The sequence below is a fragment of the Chiroxiphia lanceolata genome, chromosome 5 (genome assembly GCF_009829145.1).
Source record: "Chiroxiphia lanceolata isolate bChiLan1 chromosome 5, bChiLan1.pri, whole genome shotgun sequence".
Lineage (NCBI taxonomy): Eukaryota > Metazoa > Chordata > Aves > Passeriformes > Pipridae > Chiroxiphia > Chiroxiphia lanceolata.
The window spans coordinates 52,935,447-52,955,681 of NC_045641.1; the positions used below are offsets into that span (position 1 = coordinate 52,935,447).

The following is a 20,235-nucleotide window of genomic DNA, read 5'->3' on the forward strand; positions in this document are numbered from 1 at the left end:
TTTGGTATAATGCTCATCACTGTCTGCCATCTGAGAGACCTCTGTGTGTATATATATATATATATAATTTTTCTTTGGTTGCATAACACTGTTCCCATGTGCCTCTGCTTTATGGGATTTTGGTGTTACTGAGAGACATCCCAGGTAGTGAAGGACTGCTGCTGAAAAGGATCTGTAGTCACTGAAGGTTAGGAGTGGAGCAGGAAGGGAATACATAGTTTTGGAGTTTGGGAGAGAGAAACTGTTTCTACAAAAGTTGGATGCAAGGTTGTTTTTCCAGAAGTGGCACAGTTACTCCAGTTTCTGGTGGAGTATGGAAAATAATGTCAGGAAAAACATGTGTAAAGTGTTATATAGATCCAGCAAGCAAAGTAAAAGCTTATATAAAGGCATATATATTTTCAGCCTTTGAGCAAGGACTGGAATTTCCTCTGGAGCAGTCAGTTCTCTTAGAGTGCTTGGTCATCTATGTGTAGTTTTGTCTGCTCCTGGGCACTCTTGAGATCAGCAGTTTGCCCTTGCGTTTCCTTACCTAGATATGCGAGGTGAAGAATAATTGGGTCCCAAGTTTTTTTCTTTTTTTTTTTTTTTCTTAAAACCCACCCTCGTTCCTGAGTGTGGGGGCTCTCGCTGCTGCTGGCTGCTGTTAGAGTCTGACTCCCCATCACTCCCAGGAACAAACACTGGTTTATTTTAGCAACAAAGCAAGCCTTGGAACCCAGGCAGAAGGATTTGACTTCCCTCCTTTGCACATACACACACTATCTTTGTTGCAGGGTAACTTGACTCTGCGCAGGGGTATGCACACTTGCCTGGTTTCGTCCAGCAGGCCCTGCTGGCAGGCACGTCCACCTCCTCTGCTCTTCCTCTTGCCACAACCTGGTGTGCGGGACCCCAGTTGGGGTGCTGGTTTTTACTGAGAGAGACTGGGCAGGCCCCATGGCTCAGCTAAGATTTGTGCTTGGTTTGGTGGGTGGGGTAAGAGGAGAAGTAATTCAGCCATGCTGCTGCTGATTTTAGATAAGGAGTAAACAATGGAGATGTTCCTTACTCTGCTAAAACGAAGAGGATGAGTGTGGGAGCAGAGTAGAACTGCCCTGCTCTCTTGCCTCCTCATGCTGAGGGGTGTGTGAGCACTGTAGCATAAAGCAGAGGTGTTAGCCTGCCTAAAGACCAGCTTTGGCCCAAAAGGTGAAGCCTTGTCCTGGATCCTTAAAAGAAGAGTGAGTTTTGGGATGTTTGCTGACAAGGCGAAGGCTGGTAACCCTCCGTGGGGTGCCCCTTCTGCCTGCATCCTAAACTTAGGGCAACACTGCTGCTGTGTTAAACTTAAGAGAAGTGGGGAAAAGAAATGTTAAATGCTTGAAAATAGCTGAAGGGGTTTTAAAGGCATCATCTGGGCACTGTGCCATGATAATTAAAGAAATTAGTGAATTTTTGCTATCTATATATGATCTTTGCCTTCTCAGTGCAGGTTACCTTGTTACTTTCAGGGAATCTTCTCCTCCTTGGTCCTTTCAGGAACCTTTTCTTCCGTGCCTATTTGTGTTTCTGCTTTAAGCTCTTTTTATCTGACAGGCTGCATAACCTTTAGCAGTGAGAACAAGGAGCCTCAAGTGACAGATCTGGTTTGGTGTGGGGTTTGCTGTGCCTCGCCTGTGCCAGTTTCTTGCTTCCCTGCTCACAGGTTCCCCCCCCCCCCCCCCGCCACCTCCCATTGTCTCCTTGTTCCCATGCTGTCTTTTTTTCTGTTCTGTGCCTCTTGTCCTTGGAATGTCAGAACTTCAGTAGATGCATGGAGATTTGTACTGAGTCATTCCTTAATTCAATGCATGAAGCTACATTAATGCAATGTTAAATTTGAGGTTTTAAATATGCAAGTCCTGAAATCCAGAATTAAGGTTCCCACAGCAACCATAATGTTTCTTCCCCCCACCCCTCAAGGGGTGCACATTACAGAATTATCTTCTTTGAAAAGATTGTGCAATATTGAGTGCTGTCAGGTTTGACAAATAGTAAAATAAAAAGAAGAATACATCTTTCTCTACAACTGTGGTACAGCATGGATACTGAACCCAGACATACAGGCTACCTTCAACATCACAGTCCCTGATCACAATGCTGCCTCTGGAACGAAGTGATGCTGTAGCCTTGGTTCAGACTGACATTCTTGCTTGTTGAACTGTATTCCCTCGGGTTAAACTTGTTGCAGGATACTCTTAAATATTTGAGAGCCTTGTAGACTACAGGAGATTGTGGGCTGTGGAGATCTGGAGAATGGGAAACTTAAAATATCTGTTGTGATGACCTAATGCTTGGCATTGTGAGGGAAGTGAAGGCGGCAGACTATCTGTGCCATTAAATATCAAGAGAGACTATTTATCTTAACGCTTTTACTGTGTAGGATGCAGTTGTATGAAGTCTTTCTGAGGCAGAGATGGTATGATAGTCTCTCTGATGGCGTAGACCATTTGAGTGCATCGTCAGTGTTGAAACTCAAGGTGGGTGCTTTGCCATATGTATAGGTGTGTATAGGAATTCTATTTTGCAGACAAGAGTATTTTTTGGGGGGGGGGGACCATTTAACTCTGCTTTTGTCTCTTCTCTCACTCGTCCTCATTTGCGTGCAGCTGTCTGGGCTCCTGAATTGCTCGAGAGGGCTCCTAGTCATCTATTCTCTGAATGGGACATGGGGTAATTTGGACTATGAAGGCAAGAGGGTCTTTACTCTGAGGGAAGTCAGTACTGACAACATGGGGGCAGGTGTTCTGCTGGTGACAGCCAGGAGCAGAGTGGTTTGAACATGGAAAAAATGTTCAACCCTTTACTGGATAAGAAAGCCTGATTCTTTTTTTTTTTTCTTCTTCTTTTTTTTTTCCTCCCATTTATGAGCAGATGAATCTTTGTGTACTGTGAGTCATAAGATATAATCTAGAGTCATTTCATTCCAAGTATTTTCTAAAGAGCATGATCTGTTCTGAGAGTTGCATGTATGAATGTCGCCTTGTTGGAGGTCTGTTTTTACAAGAAAGGTTGAAAGGAAGGGGCAGCAGCCCTATGAAGCAATTTATCAATCATCCTTCTCCTGTGCTCAAAGACAGCTGAAACTATCAAAGGCAGGAGGGACCAAGGTATGGGAGGTCCATGCTGTTGCTAGGCTTCTGGTAGGAAAGCACTGGATTCATTGCTCTGATCTCAGTTTATAGTGGGTATGGATAATTTCCTCATTTCTTGCAGCCACGTACAGGGTACATGCTGAGTGTCTGTGAGAGGGCTGGCTGCCTATTGCAACTAGAAATGATTCCTTTCTCTAGAGCCTTGTGAAAGTGGAGATCTTACCTAGACCTGCTAACTATCATACAGCAAGAATGATGCTAGTAAGCTTGCCAAGCTCATTTCGAATTTTTTTGTTTTTAGTTTTCTTCCTGACCTGTCTTTTACTTGCTTTTTATCACTTAAAAGTCTCTCCTTGCATTCACTGGAATAACTTTTCCCTGTAGGCTGAAAGCTCATCAACTTTACCACCAAGAGATTGGAAACCCAACTCCAATGCCAAACTTGAGTCTTAGCAACATGCTCTTCCTCACGCCAGGTCTTTCTATTATTTGTTTGGTCTTTTTTCATGAGAGATAGCTACTGCCAGTGAAGAGTATGGATGTTATGGCATGGTTTTCAAAGTGTGCGTTTGATAGCAGCAAAACAAGTGGCTATCCAGGGAAAACTGCCTCCCTGCTTTGTTCTGGTGCCAAGCCTGGGGCAGCTCTTGCTGGGGAAGTCTGGCTGTGCCTCTAGGTCTTTGGCTGGAACCTGTTTGGTAGGCATGGCAAATGAACACGTCAGCCAAAATGGCAAATGAAGCTCTGACGGGAGGGAGAACGCACAGTTGCTGTATGTGAAAGGTGCGTGCATGGCGTGATCAGTGCTAAGAGATGTTAAAATGGGGTTGCCTCTGGGAGACTGTGGCTGTGAGGGTGTAGAAAGGTTTTCCTGATTGCCTGTTAGAGGTCAAGTCTGGGTAAATTTCTGCAAGTGTATTAAAAGACATTTTGTGTTAATATAAACACTGATTTTTGGATTCTTGCTCCAGAGCAGGAAAGCTCTGGAAAATCATAAAATGGAGCTCATGTGAAAATCCTCGAGTGAGTAGCCTGAAAGCTGATTCCCCAGCCTGCAAGTCCCTGCGGTGCCATACTGTGGCATGCATACGTAGCAGCTTGAATCCAGAAGTAATATAGTTATGTTTGTCCAGCTCTGCAGCTGAGATAATGAGTTCTGCTGCTCGATAAGGTTTATTAGCTTTGGTGCAGCACCTCATGAACATGGTTATACTGCTTCCACACTCGAGCTGTTCCGTGCACAGCTGGGTTGGGGATATCTGCATTGTGTTCTTTTGGGGGTTAGTGTGACAAAGCGACTTGCATCTGTTTACATCTAGGGTTTTATAAAAGCTTTGGAGTTTTGGGAAACAGAGAAAGAAGAGTTTATGAAAGAGATTATATAATGTGACTGTGTTATTAGAGGACTAAAGTTGATAATCCAGGTGATCTTTTCCAATTCTGTGTTCCTGCAAGCCTGTAATTGTGGAAGATGTCAAGGTCATAACCGAGATGAGAGACCCCAGTGCAGTTCAGAAAGAGAAGGCATTTCATGGCTTCAGAGAAAGGAGATTCAGGATCAGAATGATCTCTTCTGTAGGATGATTTTATCTGGTTTTGTATAAATCAAGTGTCCAGCACATTGCTATCATATTAAGGAATTCTCTTCCTTGAGGAGTCTAAACAAAAGAATTAGGGGGATGTAGACTGGCTGAGTTGGTGTGAATTTCTCCAGCAGCTCTTCTGCCTGACTGCTGTATTCCCACCTGTCCAAACAGTGATGAGCACAGGGGACTCTGTTTGCTGTAAGCCTGTCCAAGTCCTGGGAGACTGACAGGGACCGGGTCATGTTTAAGTTAGTTTTTCACAAAACAGCCTGTTTATCTTGGAAGGAAGAGAATAAACCATAAGAGAATAAGGAGAGAATAAACCTCAGCCTTCCTGATTTCCAGCTGAAAGCTTGAGGAAGAGCGCAGATAATAGCGATTTGAGACTGAACATCTGTGTTTCCTGCACTTCCCATGGTGCTTATTTGCTAATCTTAATTCCATTAGCCCCAGAACTGTTTTCACGGAATCACAGAATTGTTAGGATTGGGAGGGATCTCTTGTGATCATCTAGTCCAACCCCCCTGCCAAGGCAGGGTCACCTGGAGCAGGTTGCACAGGAATGCATCCAAGTGATTTTTAAATGTCTCCAGAGAACAAGATTCCATAACCTCCCTGGGCAGCCCGTTCCAGTGCTCTGCCACCCTCAATGTAAAGAAGTTCTTCTTCATGTTGAGGTGGAACTTCCTGTGTTTTAGTTTATGATCATTGTTCCTCATCCTGTCACTGGGCAACACTGAAAAGAGTCTGGCATCATCCTGTTGACACCTACTTTTGAGATATTTATATGCATTAATGAGATCCCCTCTCAGTCTTCTCTTCTCTAGACTAAACAGGCCCAGGTCCTTCAATCTCTCCACATAATAGAGATGCTCCAGACCCCTGATCATCTTTGTGGCACTCCTGCTGGATCTTCTCCAGTAGCTCCTTGTCTTTTTTGTACTGAGAAGCCCAGAACTGGACACAGCATTCCAGATGTGACCTCACTAGTGTTGAGTAGAGGGGGAGGATCACCTCCCTTGGCCTGCTGGCCAAACTTGTTCCTATGCACCTCAGGATACCATTGACCCTCCTTGCCACAAGGGCACGCTGCTGTCTCATGGTCAACTTGTCACCCACTAAGACTCCCGGGTCCTTCTGTGCAGAACTGTTCTCTAGTAGGTCAGCCCCCAACCTGTGCTGGCACTTGGGGTTATTCCTCCCCAGGTGCAATACCCTACACTTGCCCTTGTTGAACCTCATTAGATATCTCTCTGCCCAGCTTTCCAGTCTATCAAGGCTGTCCTAGTCCCCAAGGCTATGGCTGCAGTATAGGAGAGGTCTTTGAGTGGCTCTAAATTGGAGTGGCTTTTTTGCCACAGCTCTAAGCAGTCACTAGGGTAGCAACTGTGTATGTGTGCACGCCTAACCAAAAGGATGATTGGATGGCTTGTGCAGTTAGCTGGAAAAGATTCCTTCATCCTTCAGTGAGGGCTACTGGGTCAGCAGGAGCTTGAGTCACAAAATGTTTTCTTTGTGGAGTTGTCAGTTTGGAGGAGGATCTGCGGTCTGGATGGTACCCCGTACTGAGGGCCGTATGATGCACCCTGTGGCCATGCATTGGATAGACAAGCTGTGCTGATGGACCAGTGCAGATAGTTCCATGCTGGAAGTGAAAACAGGCCTGCAGAAAATTAGGAAATCAATTGAGGATGTGCTTTGTGCCCTCTGGTGCTAAAGTCTTTTACTGAAAGTGTTAAAGATTCCTCAAAGCTGTGAAGAAACTTAAACAAGTAATTAAGTTTCCTTCGTCTGTCCCTTAAATTTAGGTTTCATTGTTCTCAGAGTCCTATGTCTCATGACTAATATACTGCCTGCACAATGCGCTGGCTGATTTTTTACCAGATGGTTCTTGGGTCTGTAGCTGAATCCAGGGCAAAGGCATTTAGTTTTTCTCCTGCCTCAAATGAAAGATGCTGTCCCCCACACAATGCTCTAATTGAATATTGGACAGAAGACAATGATGAAGTGAAAATATTTTGACCAGATGACAATTTTTAAAGATATTCTTAGGGATTATTATTCATTATGTTTTAAGGAGCTGACATAGGATGATACTAGAACATTCCTTTTTTTATAATTTATAAATCATGTAGTGTTGAAACAAAGTTTAAATGCAGAAAAATGCTGAAATTTAATTATGTATACGTGGCTAGAAGACAGAAAATGTGCAGTGTGAACTGCCTGTTGCTATTTTTTCACTTTTCATTTCTGTTGTAATAGCCTCCTTTTTCATCCCACTGTCAGTCACGATGGTGATGTCTGCTTGCATCCATGACGTATCTTTTGGATGGAGAACTCTTATGAGTAAAGACAAAGCATCCCTCAGGAAGGTGGCAAAGCCTGTTTGGTGCAGCACAAGTGGGGTGTGCAGCCCTATGAGGACCATCTCAGTAGCACTGCAGAGGAGCTTTGCTCCGAGGCCTGTTGGATCCAGAAGTAGTTGCAGCTTCTCTCCCCCCCTCCACCCGCCAAATTTATTACATTGTGATTTTAGCTACTGCTTGAGTGAGGAGGAACAGTGAATGGCAATTACTTTTTTTGGTCCAGCTAGCTGAAAGGAGAAGCCCGTTCAGCATACATGAAGCTACTGCCTGCAACATCTTTTAAGAAATGGGCGGTATTGGCATTTTAAAATGTTAGTGTTGGGGAAATTTTTCCTCTGCAGAAAAAACTTTGTCGGAGTGTGTATGGTGTATGTGTAACTGCTGATTTTAAACACCTTTTGGACTGAGAAGTGCTGTAGAAATATGAGATGCTTTAATGCTTTTTCCTTGCATGAGGAATGTTGCTCTCCGATGCAGCTGTCTGTTTAGCTGTTGCGAACAGGTGTGCAATAAACACCCCTTCCCTCTTCAACCAAGTGTGGTGGTGATGGATACCCTCTCATTTAAACATGCATGATTTTCTCTCCTACAAGAATTAAAAACTTTAAAAATAGCTTACGTATCTAGAAAGAATATCTAGCCTTGTCCTGTTTCCCTCTTTCCCTCCCCCTTGCTACCAACTCAAATTACCGACAAGCTTTGGAAATTTCGGGGCAGGGGGACAGAGGTGCAGCTGGCCTGCATGTGTTGCACCAGCTGTAATGCAAATGATACATGCTGAAAGAGGCTTTTCTCACTTTTGTAATTCTTGGATATTGTTGTGCAACAGGGACATGCGACAATTTGCCTTAAACGTATTTGCTGATATGTTCCACTGAGTATACTGCATCCTTTGTTCCTTGCCGGCAAGAGACTATCAAAATCCAATTGCCCGTCGGCAGCATGTCTGATTGCAGCTGGGACTGTCCTCCTGGCTTTCCTATCCATCATTCCTGAGGCGATCCCATCACACTTGAAAACAGTTAATTTAGAGCTGGCCAGAACATGGACTTAGGTAAATCCTCAGCTTTTTTTGACAATTGTTTGGACAATTTGTAATAAAGCACAATTTTTCTGTCCTTTGTCTCTGAAAGTGGCATTAACCTATTGCTCTTCTGCCTAAAAGGGCTGAAGGGGACGTGCTTGGCCGGCCTGTGCACAGGTTCTCTGTGGGTACCTGTCAACTTTGCTGCTGCTTATCTGGAGCAGTAAAAACACAGGCACTGGAGGTTCAGCTGTGTAAAAACAAAAGCTGATGTTGATTTAATCCCATTACATTGTGTTGATCTCTCAACCACTGGACTCTTAGTAGGATTCCAGCTTTAATCCTGTAAGGATCAATCTGACCCGTTGCTTTTCTGTCCTGATCCTAAATCCCCCTTTAATCTTGTTAATTATACCAGGCCTTTTTTGGTTTCATTTTTTTCCCTTGTGGACCAGCAAAACCACATTAAATCTTCATGTTGCTATCTTTGACCTGGTGTTTTTACCCTTTGTTCATCCTGTTGAGGAGCAAGGTGCTCCTGAAGGCTGGTTTCACTATTCATAGCAGTGTGTTTGGAGGTCCAGTGGGCTGCTTCTGCAGACTCCTGAGGACTCAGCTAGTTATGCTGTTATGCTGAATTCCTCCTGGTTCTGTCAGGATTTTTCTTTTTTTTCGCTGTGGTTTGATATTGTACTGCGTGAAGGGGGTGGGGAATCACAGAACATGAGAGCCACTTCGAAATTACTTTCTTATTTTAAAGATAAAGGTCTTTTGGAACAGAATCCCAATGACTGGCATTGAGGGCTTTGGAGTTGAAGACAATGTCAAGGAACATGGAGCACTGCTCGGGTGATGAGGCAAACACTCTGAAAAGGCTCGGACCCAGGTCAAGGCTTAGGTAGTCCCATGGCTCACAGATGTATTCTGAAGGTCACAGAGAAATTCAGCTGCTTAAATCAGCCTTTTTATGTTTACGTGTGTTCGGTGGCTTGAGGAGAGGAATAATGTGCATTCAGACTTGAGGCTCTTTATCTTCACATTGCACTGTCTGCAGGCCTCCAAACCCAGCACTGCCTTTTCTGTGTAATGCGCAAGGCCAATTTCTCACTGTGACAATCTGCTCCTGGCACTTGCAATAACAGAAACTAGCTGTGCTTAATGTATTCATCTCTGGTATTTCCTATACTGTAAAGAAGAAAACCAACCAAAAATTGCACCTACTTTTGCTGTAACTTGATCAAGAGCTGACAGACCATTTCTGGAACATGTCTGTGCTGGGATCCTGACCGCTCTGCCAAATTCTGTGCCTTTATCTTGCAGTGCTGCGCCTTCCCTTTCCCCTATCCATGCTGCTCTGCCTCACCCAGCAGAGGCTTCTGCTTTTCCAGCCTTTCAGCCAAATCCTGACTTCCTACCACCTTGCCAGAGCACCATGGATCTGATTTCTCTCCTTACCAGAATGCAGGCTGTAGGTGTGGGTCTGCCATAGAAGCTGACTCCCTTTTAAACCAGATAGAGAGGAAACTGAGTTTGGATCACAGAGGATGAGCTCCCCGGGTGCATTTATTCCCATTAAAGCAACCCTTGTGCTTAGTTTTTGGAAAACACTTACTTAGAAGTCATGACAAGAAGTAGCAGTTGCTTTTAAGGAAACGTGGGCATTTTCCTAGCAGTTCTAGGGTTAAGGAAATTGTAGAGGGGTGACACGGTGACTGTTCCCTATTTTTGTGTGTTGCCAGTAGCGAGAAGGGGGAAACTTTGATTTCTAATCCGCTTTGGAGGAGGCTCCGTATCAGGGCTGCACAGAAACATCCAGTCAAGCAGCTCCTTTATCATAAAGGGGATTTTAATTAAAACTGTTCTCGCATCATGAGCGAAATGAGCGTCAGTGCCAGCCAGCCCTGTACTGGGCATTTATCTCCTTCAAACCACATTACCAGTAATTGCTGCATTAAATCAAAGTCGAGGGAGATTACAGGTCTGAATTGGGCAGGCGGCCGGTGCCAGCGCGGGGAGCTCCGTACTGCTGAGTCGCTGATACGGGAACCCCCTCCGCCCCCCAGCTGGGGATGAGGGCTGCTGGATCCCAAGAAGCCCTTCTCATTATGGGGTGGGAATTTTTGTCATAACCTCGGAGGAGTGGCAGGCTGTATGCTTGTAGCATTTTAAGCCACTGGTGTTTTTCTATTAGCTTCCTTTTAAAACAAACAAACCCAGTAACAAAACAAGCCCTGTGGCATTGGCATCCCACCCCTGTCTCCTGTTTGGATCCACCACAGACATTCCCTTTTATTCGTCTTCTACTGCTTTTTCCAGCCCTGAAACTTAAGAATTAATCACCTCTTGTTTTGATATGTCCTTTTTTCTCTACCCTCCTTGCCACAGCTCTGCTCTGGAGCTGCTAGCTTGGTTCCTCTCTGTCCCAACATGGGAGAGCTTCTCCCCTTCTTCACCTCTCCCTCCACTGAGGAATTGTATCTTCCTTGACCTATTGTTCCTTTGCCAACTATGGCTCATTAGTTTGTTTAATTATTTTTCTAGGTTTTTAAGCATTCTGTTGTCTCTAGCTCTAGAGCAGCTGTTTCCCTTCTTGTTTCTATACTTGGACCATGGTGACTCCAAAAAACATCTGATCATCCTAGCATTGCTCTTGCTTCCACTCTCCAGACCTCTGTCAGGGCAAGGCTGAGGAGTGGCCATGCCCACATGAGGTTTTAGGCATGTGGACTTTGCTGAGGTAATTAGATCTATGTGGGCAATCACTGAATTATCAAAATGTGACAGCTGGATTTTTGGGGGCTGTTATTAGATCTGTTCCGTAATTGTAAAGAGGGTAAGTCAGGAAGAGAACGTGCAGTAAACATGTTGTTTTTTCTTTTTAGAAGTGACTGTCATTTTCTTTGTTTTCATCTTGGTGGGGGTTATGTATTTTCCTGTTCTGTTGCAGACAATCTGGGACAGTTGGGTGGCAATGATGGTTTTTCTTCATTTTGCCCAGAGGTGCCTTTGGCAATCTGCCATTCTGAAGTTTGCTTCCTACGGTGTTTGCATATCTACCACATTCCTCTGCTGCAGAATAGTCTCATTCCCTGCACTGTGCTGAGGACCCAGTAGTGTATGTGAAAGAGGGTGCTGCAGCTCAATCTGCCTGTCGAGCTGTATTGGATTTTTAAGGTTCACGCAAGTTTCTCAGAAGCTGTCTAATTCAGAGCAGTTGCAGGAGGTGTGTCTGCTGTGCCCCTTCAGAGCTTGAAGTTGCAGCTTTTACTTCATTACAATGTGAGCTTCAGATGCAGCTTAAGTATTGCCCTACTTTAACTCTGGCCTGCACACCAATCTCTAGCCTGAGATAAGTGGTTCTTTTAAATTCATGCTAAGAGACCCATAAAGCCATAGAGGCTGAAGTTTGAGTGCTGCTGATATCCAAGCTGATAATTTGGAGGGGTTGCAGTGAATTTTTGCCTTAGTAAGCCTGTTACCATGAAGCGAGAGTAGCTCCACTGCAGAGTAACTGGAGAAATGTGCATAGAACATGAGCCAAGTGCTTTGGTAGAGATTTCTTGATAGTGACAGAAAGCAGAGATATGAGTTTTCATGGGAGCCAGGAAACCATCTTTATGGCATCCTGGTTTTGGGACAGAGAATGCAGATAGTGTGGTAAATTGGGGCAAATAAACATGAGTGAATTTTTTTTTTGTGAAGGTCACAGAAAGCTGCTGAAAAGAGCAAGTATCTTGATTGTGCAGATGGTGCAACCAGAGAAAGCCCTCGGTGTTTGTTGTCCAGGGATTTCAACTGCTGTGGCTTGTTTTAGAACTTGCTGGGAGTTGAAGCTAGCTTGCAGGAAAGGACTTTGGACCGAGCTGTGTCAGCCTTTATGCTGTTCTTTTGGCTCATGGAAGAAGTGTGGGTAGCAGTTAGCTTATGTGCCTGTAGCAGACCTCTGTGCCCATCTCTTGGGACTCTGTGTGAGGATAAAAAGATTGTCAGAATTTTGATCTCTCCTGCTTTCTGAGAAATATACAGGTTTCAAAAACTCCACAAAAAAAATAAAAATAAATCTAGGTGTTTGCTGCCTTTTACTGTTTTTGTCTCAGTCTCAGGCAGAAAGTGATGTGAAGACAACCTCCTGCCTCTGAGCTGGCGTAGCCTCAACATACCTCTTCTGTTCTCCACCACAGCCTTATACTTCTCCACTAAAACCACTGGAGAAGGAACACAATAATAACTAGCACCTCTGCCCCAAGAAGAGTAGTCTCTGGGGTCACTCCTACATTAAAGCATGACTTGCTGCTGTCACCATTCATTTAGTGTCTTGACTTTCCTCTTTCAGGGTAAATTGCATCGTTTTTGCCAAACCTCGGCTTTGCATGCTATTTCTGGATCCTTTCTGTGCACTCAGCAAATGCACCAAATTCTGAACTGCGGCGCTTCTGGTATTTTGCTCTTGAATCTCTTTAGATCCGGATGCCTGAGTTTGGGATTTTTGAAGTTTTCTTAAATGGGAATGGGGAAAAAGCAGGATTCATCATCTGAAGCTTAGTAGGCAAGTGAGATTTTGAATTGAGGCCTACAGAAATTAATGGACAGATGTGTAATTCTTCTATCATGAAATTGTCATTGCAGATTTACACTGAAAGTGTCATATTCTGAATATTGCTGTGCTGTAAGTGTTTCCAAATGACTTCCTGAGATTTATTTGGTGACCTGCTGTTGTGGCAGCTAAAGGTCCTGTCTGCGTGATGTTCTCCAATTCCTCAGTTCCTGCCAGTAATGAAGTCTCGGACCCAGCTATCACGTGTAGACTGTGCTGCTTGTTTATTTCTGTCTTACTTTCATTCCATTAAGAGTTTGGTTTAATACTTTTGACATGTTTTGCCTCTTGCTTACAGTGTGTGGGCAGCTGCTCTGCTGTTCTGATTGAACCAAGTTGAGCAGGGAATGCTTTTGCTCCTGTGTCAGAAGAACAGAATGCTGTCTGAGAAAACCTTTCCCCCAAATTCTACTTTTGTTTGTGAGGCTGGGAAGCCATTCCGCTCTATGGTAGGGATAAATTTAAGCTGATACTAGCATAATTTATTGTGTGGACATCCTTTAACTTGGAACAAGTACTTTATTCTATTTTAGTCTGTCACGTGGAAGCAATTTGATAAGCTGGGAGGTGAGGTGGGGAGGAAAATCCATAGCAAACCCGTCTCCGTTAGGAAGCAAGCGCTCAGCTGGATGAGTAAGACAGGGCCACATACTGAAATGCTCTGTGATAGTTGATCATGTGCTCCCTTCGCCCCAGGCAAGGGCGGGGTAAAACGTGTTAGCTCAAATCCTTGGTGAAAGTGGTTTATCCCACGAGCGTTTGCTGGGAGAGACTGGGAATGCAAGTGGCATTACCAACGGCCCCATGCGGCCACTCACTGCTAGGACTGAGGTAATGGCAGAACTGTGCTTGCGTTACGGGGGAATTCGCCAGTGCAGACCAGCCCTAGTTTGTGATTCATTCAATTAAAAATACTTGGTGAGAGTATCTCTGATACTACCATCTGGTGACTTTTAATAGTATTTATTCTTAGGAAGGTGGTTCTTTAATTAAGGAATTAACCTTAATTTTTGTAGGCTTAGTGTAGATCTGAAGAAACGCTCAGGCTTAAGCTGCTCTATTTCTAGAAGAGTCAAGTCTTTCTTTTTTGTATCTCCTCATTGTCCCCTTAAGGATCAGCTAATTGAACTGCTGCTTCTTGTTAAGTGAAAAACCAAGTGGGACTATGAGAGATAGAATGGGCAAAGCTTTCCTCTGACTGAGGTTCTGGAGCAGCCTCTGAAGTGAAGGAAAACTGTCTGTTCTTTTGTTTCCTCTTTGTCCACTGCTCCCAGAGGAATATAGAAAGGCAGTGTGGGTCTCATGTAATGTCTAAACTACGAAGAGAAAACTTCTTCTTTTCTTTGATGTTGAAATTCTGGATCTGGGCACCTTTTTGTTTCTCATGTAACAGGCAAAAAGCATTTTGATGGAGATGTAGCATTACCAAGATCAGTGCGTATACAAGTGGTCCCAAAAGAAAGCTGTGATACGATGACCTTCGTTGCCAAATGGCTTAGCCCAAAAATACACTTATTTGCTTCCTGAAGCAATGCCAAGCATTTAGAGTTCTCTTTGAAAGGAGGCCCAGGCCCAACATACAGATAATTTTTTTCTGAAAAAGCTGTGTATACTTTCTTTTCCCCCTTTTATATTGTGCCTCTGAAGATAACTAAGGCGATGGAGCCTGTCTGAATTTAGAAGCTCCTTTTGGACTTGTCGCATGTTGTACTCAGATGTTCTGGAGTTGTCTCAAGATAGTGTAATTAAAACCTGTTTTGTAATGCATGTAAAGCACTGAGTTGGGGTAGAAAGGAAAGCTAAAGTCATGTCTTCTATCTGCTGCTGGTATATCCAGACTGCTGGCAGGTTTATTTTGCAACTTAATCATGAATACATTCTTGTGAGTTATTGTTCTGTTAAAGCTGCCTTCCTGGGAGCCAGCTCGTTAGCATCATGCATAAAACCTCAGTTTTGGGAGTGCAGTCTTTTGACAGAGGATTTTTCAAACTTGAGATGAGTGTTCATCACTGCCTTACATTTTCCTTTGTAATAATTTCAGAGATAGACTTTGGGCAACCTGAGTTTTGCCTGAATTGACTCTGGGTCCTTGTCCAGCAGCTGAAATTGTGTGGGCAGGATCTGTATTTCCAACTTAAGAAAGACTCTGCCTACAGAAACCTAACTTCAGGATCAAGAGCCTTTGTCTCTTGACAGCCATGACTTTGTAGGTCGTGTATTCAGAGAGCTTGGTTTCTGGTTGAGGAAGATCCAGGCTTGTCATTTCATGAGTCCTGTTTGGTACATAGGTTTCTTGAGTTTGCTAATATTACTGTTTTACTGGATGGCTGTAAGAAAGCTCAACAGAACAAAACAAAAACCAGTTGTCCAGCAAACAAAGGTCTTGCAAGATGCTGCTTTAGCAGACCAACGTCATATTCTTGTTCTGCCTCCTTTTTCCATGTCCTTCCCTAAAGCAGAGTTTGTTGAGGCTTTGAAAATAAGCAGTAGTAAAGAAGTAATTTTTTTTTAATTCGAACCTGTTCTCTTATGCTATATATTTGGGATTGTTTTTTAAAACTGTGCTAGTTTTCCAGTCTAGACAAACCATTAATATTTAACAGCTATGTGTAGATGATGCAGTGAAGAGCTAAGGGCAGTAACAGAATGCAGGTATCCTATGTCCATAGTTTAGAGCATGCATGGTGCCTAGCTATTAAGCCACTTTAAATGGGTTTCAGGACTACAGAGCTTAGAAAGTGTTTAGAGTGGTAGAGGCAGATGCAAACAAACTGTATCCCTCATAGGTAAATTGTCTTGCAAGAGGGGAATGTGTTGCAGCAAAAGATTTAAAGGGGAGATCTCCAGCACTTTGAGGGGAAAAGACATGACCAGGAGCTATTTTAGAACTTCGATTTTATTAAATATTGTCTGTGGTATTTTTATCTCTCAAATTTTTTTTTGAAATTGTGAATTTTATCCATTAAAACTGGATGTGTAATGACTGAAGTTCCATTGTCTGCCTGTGGTATTTTCTTGGCAGAAACAGTGAGTATGATGGGGCTATCTTCTCTGCTACACATAACCTGGTATTTGCTGCCTTCTCTAACTTTGGGCTTCTTGGGCCGTTTGCCAGGAGGCTTTTAGTTTCCTTGGATTCAAAGTATATTCTTGGTAATTTCATTTGTGCTAATGTGTTTTAGGCCTATTAATCCTAATGAACACGAGGCATCAGTAGCACTAACTAATCAGACAGGGTTCAGGCAAGTAGTGGCTCCTATGGCTTTACCAACGCATTTAAATTCTTTCCTGTGATGTCCTTATTATGCTAATCCAACACACTCTGGTTTACTGCTACTCCACATTGCCCAGAACTGCTGGTTTCATTTCTACTTAATGCATCTCGTTCCTGATCTGCAGCATTTGCCTGCTTAACATGTTTCACGTTCAGAGAACGCACTGGCTTGGTGCTGAGTTACTCACCTGCATAACTAATCCACCACCAGATCTTCTTGCTCTTGAGATCAGAACAACTATGTAAAACTGACAGGTTTCTGAAACGTGAGAAAAAATCACTTTCTGCAGTTACCTGTATATTGTCATCTTTGCTTCTACTTGCCATTTGGGAATATTGAGCTTTCCTGTGTATGCTCTGCCTACATTTATGGCCTCCCCACTTGAATCCCTAATGATTCCAGGGTAAGAATAACAACTAGACCATAAGTAATTTTTCTAGTTGTTGGTGATATCAGATCTAGGAAGAAAAAAAAAATCATCCATTTTTTTTAAAAAACATTATACCTATTCAAACCATTCAAACAATAAAGCCCAGAAAATGTAGCCCTAGAGAGGAATGATGACTTTCCAGTACAAATTCTTACCTGGAGTGAGCGAAAGCCATCTTTGTGCTCAGGACAGGGGACTTGCCTTGGTGCAAAATGAGAATCTCTTGCAGCTCTATAGATGTAATCTTGGTATCGAGTGCTGTTTGTCTAACACTGGTATGAACTGGCTGAGCTGCTTGATCTATTTAGCTGCTATGGAAATCAGTACATACCCAGCCAGAAAATGCATCCTTGCTGGCATGTTTCCTACGTTTACATCAGTCTTTAAAAAGCAGAGACATATTGTAAGCTGCTCATCAGATCCCTGATGACCCAGTTTAGCAGATGTAGTGATTGGCTAATTGTTAAAGATGCCATTTTTGGTGAGTGAGAGGAAGAGCATCAGCCAGGCTTCTAGCAATGAAGAGTTAGAATCAGCAGAGGTAAGAGCTCTTTAGTGGGAGTAACTAGATAAGGCTTGGATTAATTTGTCTGGAGAACAGAGAATTATACAAAAGATTTATAAATTTAGTTTGTAAAACAAAACTGTTGGTGTAGTTCCTTAGTGAAGATCAATGTGGTGTAATGACTATGTAGATGGAAATAGCTCAGACTCCATTCTGTATTGCTCTGTCCCCACAGTACCAGTTTTTATCAATTTAAAAAAAAATGTATTTGTCTGGAACTACTATGGCTGCACTTCAAGCATCGGGAGATTATGGCTATATTATGTTCTTAAAGTTGTACTTGTAATTGTGACTTAGCATGCTTGTTATAAGCAGTCTGAACAAAGCAGGCAAAGCAAAGCCCAGGGCTGTGGTCTTGCATTTTCCAAAAATGTTCCTCAGTCTGCAGACATCAAAGAGAGCAGTGTATGTGAAGGAAAATACTGGGTTTGGGGAACATTTTGAAGAACTCGTGTAATCTCCATGCCTTGCTTAGTACATGGAAAAAGGAAAATTAGATAAATGCTGCTGCAGTAGCATGTAAAACAGTATCTCTAGAAAAAGCAATGGGTAGGTAGGAGATAGAAAAAATAAAATCCAGTGTTATGAAAAGAGTAATAGAATTCAGCAGTAACTAGATGGGTGATACTCTTAGTTGAGGTAGCTGGGAGCTGTGTGATCAATAAATGCGCAAACATATCAGGGTTGGGTTTTTTTCAGGCTCCTGGCATTAGAAATAACAAATAGAGGAATCAGAGCTACTGGTGCAGAACATGAAACTGGATATTATAGGGATAATATCAATCTGCGAGAATAGTAATCATGGCTTTAACATGCATTCAAGATTATGTGTGATTCAGATAGGGTAGATGTAAAAGGTGATAGGCTGCATTGTATGCAGTAGACTGTAAAGAAGAAAGCAGAGTTAATACTGATAATGCAGGATCTGTTTCTGGTCAAATTGCTGTGGGGAAGAATGGTAAAAGAGGTCCTGGGGGAGTACAGTGAGTCTGCTGTAATCCCTCATAGGATTGGACTCAGATACAAACTTGAGGCTCAGAAATGATATTATTCCCAGTACCATTCGAGAGATAAATATTAGTCTGAGAAACTTTAATTTCTCAGATATAGCTTGGAGAACAAATGCTGCTAATAATCATCAGGTCAAAAGAATTCTGTCACCGTAACATCATCACCTGTTGTTGACACAGTGAGTGAATTATCAGTGCTATGACTATTACAGGAAAACAAGCTGTTTAGAAGCCTCCACCTCCCCACCTTTGGATGGGGTGATCATGATACAAGCTTTAATACGTGAAGCAATATGTTTAATGAAGTCAGTGAGGTGGATTGAAAACAGCCTTGAATGTAGAATTGGAATTGTGCGGTTTGGGTTTGGTGGGGTTTTTATTGTTTGGTTGGGTTTTTTTGTTTTGTTTGTTTTTAGAGGCACTTTGGATACAAATTATTGATGGTATATGTAAAGGGGGAAAACCTTCTAAGAAGAAACTTCAGCCTAACCTTATAAATGCTATTAGGTGAAAAAAAAAATTTACAAAAGAGAATTTATCAGCCGAGATTGCTGTGCCTTTAAAGTCAGTAGAGATAAAATGAGAACTGCCAAAAATCAGGCTGAATTAAACCTTGTAAATGTTGCTAAGGAAATGGGTGACAGTTTCTCAAAATACAATTCGAGAGAAGGGAAGATGTTAGTGTTGAGGATAGGGTAGTTAATGAGGATGCTCTTGTGGTCACAGAATGGAACAAATCTTTGTTGTTGTAAGTAGAGTTGGTCATGGGAGCAAGGGCAAGATGGGTAATGGCCATGAACCTACCATAGAAACAACTGTGCTGGACGTTCAAAGACCTTAGTTAGTGCATGTAGGCTGGGCTGGGGAGCAGGGGATGCTCCCGGGGAAACGGGATGCCCATTCCCAGAAGTGAAATAACTGGTTAATGCAGTTGCAGTTCTGATACAAGTTTTAAACTATCAAATAGCAGAGCTGTTGTACATATGGAGAACAGAAAGTGTAATAGACCTGCTGCTGGTAGGGGATGATCTGAGTAAATACAGACCTGTTGGCCCAAACTCAGCTGCATGTTGACACAACAATATTAATTAAAGGCTTGGACACAAATGAAAAATGCAATAAAAGGCAACACAAATCCATCAAAATCAGGGTGTGCCTTATCAGCCTATCTGTTTTTAAGATAACCAATTTTCTTAACTTGGTAATGTGCATTTTTCTTAATGGGATGATGTCTCTTACTGTAGACAGGTTCTACACCATCTGATGTGGTGCTACAAAGGAAAGTACTAATGAGACTAGAGAAGATGCCATTTAGTGCTGAAATTGTGAAACAGAGATAATGTTGATCTGGGTGATGTCTTTAAAAAAGAAAAAGGAGTGTAGGCTAGATCGGGTGCAAGAAAGTGCTTCTGGAGGTCGGGGAATAGCAAGCCTATCATGTGACAGAGGACTGGAACAGCTGCTTGTTTGGATAGTTAGAGAGGGGATACACGAGGAAGGTTAATTGTAAGGGAAGGAGAAAATACAGTTAAGCTAGAGGACAGTACTGGCACAAGAACAAAGAATAAACAGAAATTGCTCAGGAATAGCATTAAGCTGGAGAAGAACATAGATGATCCCAGATGCTCTAGAGCAGCCTTTTTGCTGGGATAGTGTAGCTGCAAAACCCAGTTCTAAGATACAGTGTGATACATTTTATGAAACTTAAGAGGATGTTGTGTGATAGCAGTTGATCTGATTCTGTGCGTCAGGAGATCTTTTTCAGTCTTCATATTTCTGTAATTTTAAAATTATTCATACGTGTAAGCATCTGCAGGAACAAGGCTATGATTTTCTAAGTTACCTAACTTGTGTTACTGGAAATGCATGAGCATAGCAGGTTGTATGGTAATGCAGTTGGACCATTATCTCAAAATAGAATTATGGAGTGCAGCGCCATCTTATATTTGACTAATATTTGTTGCAAGTCAGTGTGCAGTAGTAAACCAGTCCTTGTGGCCAGCCTTGCAGAAAATTCAGTAGTTTACTGCTGGCCAGTAAAGTCCTGTTCTATCCATCTTGGCACATATGAGTTTAAAACTAGTTTTTGTCATTTAATTGTCTGGTGGGACACAGGAGGTGTGATACTTTGTTACCAAACTGTCACCTGACTTTCTTAATGCTGGTTAGGCAGAGTATTTAAGTCTACATCAAAAACTTTAAAGCATGGCAGTTCTATCTGGATCTGTAGTTAAAACAGCAGAGGAGCTTAGGTGATGCTCTCCCTCCT

General features: G+C 42.8%; 1 protein-coding gene across 6 annotated transcripts in view; it reads left to right on the forward strand.

Moving 5' to 3' along the window:
* Positions 1-20,235, forward strand: part of RBFOX2 (RNA binding fox-1 homolog 2) — a 173,552-nt gene that overhangs the window by 58,307 nt on the left and 95,010 nt on the right. The window lies entirely within an intron of this gene.